Genomic DNA, 5,128 nt, shown 5'->3' with positions numbered 1-5,128 from the left:
TCAATTCTCAGTGCCAACAGGAAGTGGGGAGACAGACCTGAACTGATCCAAGGGAGATCTGCCCAGACAAGACCTGAGATATGGGGCATCCTGTATGTGGGCAGGCAATGTATTATTTGCTGTAACATGGTGCATGCACAGCAGGTCAAATATATAAAATTCTACACAAGTGTGGCAACTGAAAGTTACAGAGCAGGGAGAGGCTGGCAATGTCCAAATCTAAGTAAACCACTCATTGCCGTTGAGTCGATTCCATGTCATAGTGATCCTTTAGGACGGGGTTGAACTACCCCTGAGGGTTTTTGACTCTGTAACTCTTTATGAAAGTAGGAAGCCTAGTCTTTCTTGTGTGGAGTGGCTGTTGGTTTTAAATTGCTAACTACTTATGGTCAGCAGCCCAACATTTAACCACAACACCACTGCTGATCCATAATATACAAATGGATTCCATATATAGGTCTGCCTTACTATCAGACCCCATTGTTAGTATGTTGGCAACATTTGTAGGATTTAGTCAAGGCACCTACTTTGTAGCTCACCTAAACTTTAGCCAACAATTATCAGTACCAAGTGTAAGCGAGGGAATAACAGACATGAGATGACTCCAGCGGAAGTCAGTCACATTGATTTTGGAGGTCTGACCTATGGAGTGTGCAGACAGACAGAATGCTGGATATCAGAACAAACTCAACTGCAAGGGTGATGCTTTATCAATCCAAGAATCTTGGCAGAGGTTGTTACTGGGCAGGAGAAGATCTGGCTCACTCTAAATGAAGCTATAATAAAGCTATTATAGCCCCATCAAAAGTATACATGCTATGAGTGCAGACTGCATTTAAGGTGGCTGCTTTCAACATCACAACACCCTCAGTTAGAAATTCTCAGGACCTACCAGAATGGAGGACAGAAATATCCCTGGGGAGTTCTGTCCCTGGAGAAGGACATTCCGCTTGTGAAGTAGAGGAGCAGCAAAATATAGGAAGAACCGTGACAAGCTTAACACAATGGCTGCAACAATGGGCTCAAATATATGAATGACAGTGAGAATGGTACAGGACCAGGCAGCGTTGTGTTCTCCTTGTGTTCTCATATGAGTCAAACTGAATCAACAGCACTTAGCAACAACAACAACACACTGCACTGCTTATTCATCAAAGTAGCAAGAGATTACCATTGGTAAATCTAATTCAAACCACAGCTCTGATCTTACCCCTTAGTAGTACTTTGTTACTTTAGGGTACCAGAAGTTCTATTTTGAGGTGTTGTAAATTTATTAGTGCAGGGTTTTTTTTTCAAGTAAGGGCTAGAAAGTTAGAAATGGCACCTTCAGAAATGTATAGACCTAGATGGAGCATATGTCAAGAAATAATAAGTAACAAGTTTGAACTTTTTGTTTTATAAATGTTTCTATTATTGTGTTGTAAAGCCTTAAAATTATTCTACATATATATTCTATATATATATTCAATTATTTACAATAATTTTCAGCTACTCCAATGACAAAACATGTCTCTTTTTACTATGTTGTTCTCTAGCATAAATATTATGCCTGATATACACTACAATCCCATTGATATCTGGTGAATAATTAAAGAAAAAGAGACAGAGAGAAGGGGAAATGAATATGTAATAGTAAATATATGCAAAGCATTTTGGGAGGAGTATGGTAATATCGTATAAAATTGAAGATATTCTTTCATTACAACCTAGCATTATGCCCAGGAATAAACTCAGATAATACAGGAATATAAAATTGAGCACATTAAGAAAGAAAAAGAAAAGAAATACCACACCCCCCACCACCAATATTGAAAAATATTTTACATGGAGGTGTCAAAAAGTCCATGAAAAAATAGAATGGGAAACATTGATGGACATGGAGAAATGTGGTCACCAGGTAACAAGCCGTTGAAGATCGTGACAACTGCTGGAGCGGTTCCACTTCCTGCAGTGAGAAAATAACTTAAAAGCCAATTATACCCACGTTTCTTAAGTTGGAGAGCATCAATGCCTGCCAGCAGACTTCCCTTGATCATTGAAGTGTGGCATGAGCTGGGTCTGCGAGCCTTACTCCTCCCTGGCACAATCAATTTTTCCCTGCCCCTGAGGCAACCCAGCCAATCAATCCTCTTACCTTATTGGACTCTGGGAGCCCCAAATAGATATCAGAGTACACGGCAGCTTGGTACAGGCATTCTCATATCCGTACTCAAGCGCTATTTTCCCATTACTTTTCTCCTTCTTTTTTTCCTTTTTTGTTCTCCAATGTCCTCCTCACTTATTATTGTTATTACTTTTGTTTTATTCACTTTATTCTTTCCCACAATTTTATCACATACCCATCTCTCTCCACTTTTCTCCATTTCACCATCATATGTTTCTGGCTCTTAATAGACCTATCTCAAGTCACTATACAGAGTCAAGTACCTCCATATGATCCATTAGCTCACACATCTCACTAGCTGTACCACAATGGTAAGAAAACAGAAGGCAACCACAGTAAATCCCATAAAATCAAGAAAAAGAAACAAGAACACCCCCAAATCACTCAAATCCAATGGAGTATTATTTAAAAGATGCCCTGGAGTTACCAAAAACAGAATTCAAAGAATGATGCTTGTGTCCTTTCAAGAGATGTAGGAAATGTCATGTAGACAATGGAAGAAATTGAAAAACTCAAACTCAACTCATTTTTATTCAAACTTAAAGATACATAACAATCCCTAAACCAAAAGAAACTCAAAAATCTAAACAATAGGGTAGTAGAAGTACACTACCTAGTAAACAACCTGAGGAATAGAGTGAAAGAGAAGGAAAATTGAATCAGTAAGCTTTGAGACAGTAATTATGATGACAATTGAAAAGAGAAACAATCAACAACAAAAAGTGTGAAGGAATCCAATGAAAGGATGAGAATGATGTGGGACATTATCAAGAGAAACAACTTACAATCTCATTGAGATCTCAGGACAAGAAGAAACCAAAAAATTTTCAGAGAAAATAGTATGAGAAATCATGGAAGAAAATCTCCCCAGTATCACAAAGGAGGAGAAAATAACTATTCAAGAAGCTCAGAGAATCAAGACATATCATAATCAAACTCTTCAATGTCAAGAAAAAGGGGAGACTCCTGAAAGTAGCTAGTGGAAGAAGAACCATCACATACAAAGGAAAACTCATAAAGATGAGCTCATTATTCTCAACAAAAACCAAGCAAGCAAGAAGACAGTGGAGTGACATATATAAAATTCTTTAGAAAAAAAATTTCAAACCAAGAATCCTATATCAAGAAAAAATTATCCCTCAAATACAAAGGAGAAATAAGTGATAAATTAAAGTAATTCATAAAAACAAGTGCTGGTATTGCAAAAATATTCAGTAGATCACTGTGGGCAGAGAATCAACAATAGTGGTAGACAAACATAAGAACACCCCTATCTCACAACACCTCTCAGAAGCCAACACACTAAAAGCCGCACTCAAACAACATGGAAAAGAAGGGAAAGAAAACAAATCCCAAACATAGAAAAATGATGCAATGTCCTGTATATATCAATGCCACTAAATGTTGATGGATTCAATACACCAAGCAAAAGAGAGTAGCAGACTATATTACTTATAAGAGATACACTTTAAAATCAAAGTTTAACATAGACTTAAATCAAAGGATGATTAAAAATCTACTAAGACAATGACAACAATTAAAGAGCATAAATTACAATATTAATTTCTGGGGAAAAAATAGGACTTAAAGCAAATATTATAATGAGAGACAAATAGACACTACATAATAATTTGAGTAACAATACACTGGGAACATATAATTATAATACACATATACACATCCAATGAAAGACCCCAGATATACACCAATCAAATTCTCACAGAGTACAAAATAGAAATAAACAGTTCTACGATAATAGTAGGAAAATTCAACATAAACTCTCAAGAATCATCACTAAAGAAAATAAATTAACTGAAGAATTAAGCAATCCAATCAACTTCTATACATATACATATATATGTATACATATACAAAGCACTTTACCCAACAACAAAACATTATGCAATTTTCTCCTATGCACGGAACATATTCCACAATAAAGCACATAAGACCACAAAACAAGTTTCAACAAATCCAAAATGTTTGAAATCTTACAATCCATTTTCTCAGATTACAACACAAGAACACGAAGGAAGAGACAAACACATGGAGACTTACTAACATGCTACTTAAAAAAGAACGAGGATTAGATCAAATAAATTAAGGATGATACTGAGAATTGCATTGAAAAAATGAGAATGATAGCACATCATACCAAAACTTTAGCATACCCTAACAGTAGTTATTAGAGGACAATTTATAGCAATCTATGCACACATGAAAAGGAGGATAATTCAAAATCAATACCTTAAAACAACACTTCTAACAACTAGAACAAGGGCAACAACATAAACCCTCTAACAACAAAAGAAAAGAAATCATAAATATGAGAGCAATATGTAAGCATTGAACCAATAGGTAATATCATGATAAATAAAAAAGCAGCAGCCAAGAGACTAAATGGTACATTACATTGTGATGTTACTTTGAGAAGTAAGGTATGTCTGGCTCAAGCCCTGTTATTCTGAATTCTCATATGCATGTGAAAGTTGATCATTGAATAAGGAAGAGCGAAGAATAATCAATGAATTTGAATTATAGTGCTGGTGAAGAATATTGGAAGGACTATGGACTGCCAAAAGAAAAAAATAAATCTATCTTGGAAGAAGTACATCCAGAATGCTTCTTAAAAGCAAAGATGGCATCACTTCATCTCATGTACTTTGTACAGGTTGTCAGGAGAGACCAGTTCATGAAGAAGGACATCATGCTTGGTAAATAGAGAGACATTGAAAAATGATAAGGCTCTAACACAGTGGCTGCAAAAATGGATCAGATATACCAACTGGAGCTTACAAATGAGCAATTGATGATCTATTCTATTTTCAGATTTGGCTCTATTTTAGCTGTTGACAGTGACCTTCTCCATTGTCTTATCCCACAGAACAGTCAATTTCACTTTTGTGTGTTCCATCTGGAGCAGTCCACATGTATAATCACCATTTACCTTATTATTTTTTAAAT

This window comes from Echinops telfairi, unplaced genomic scaffold (genome assembly GCF_000313985.2).
Source record: "Echinops telfairi isolate 266 unplaced genomic scaffold, ASM31398v2 ScPeMD7_7469;HRSCAF=8507_0, whole genome shotgun sequence".
Taxonomy (NCBI): Eukaryota; Metazoa; Chordata; class Mammalia; order Afrosoricida; family Tenrecidae; genus Echinops; species Echinops telfairi.
Note: the sequence above shows the minus strand (reverse complement) of the source record.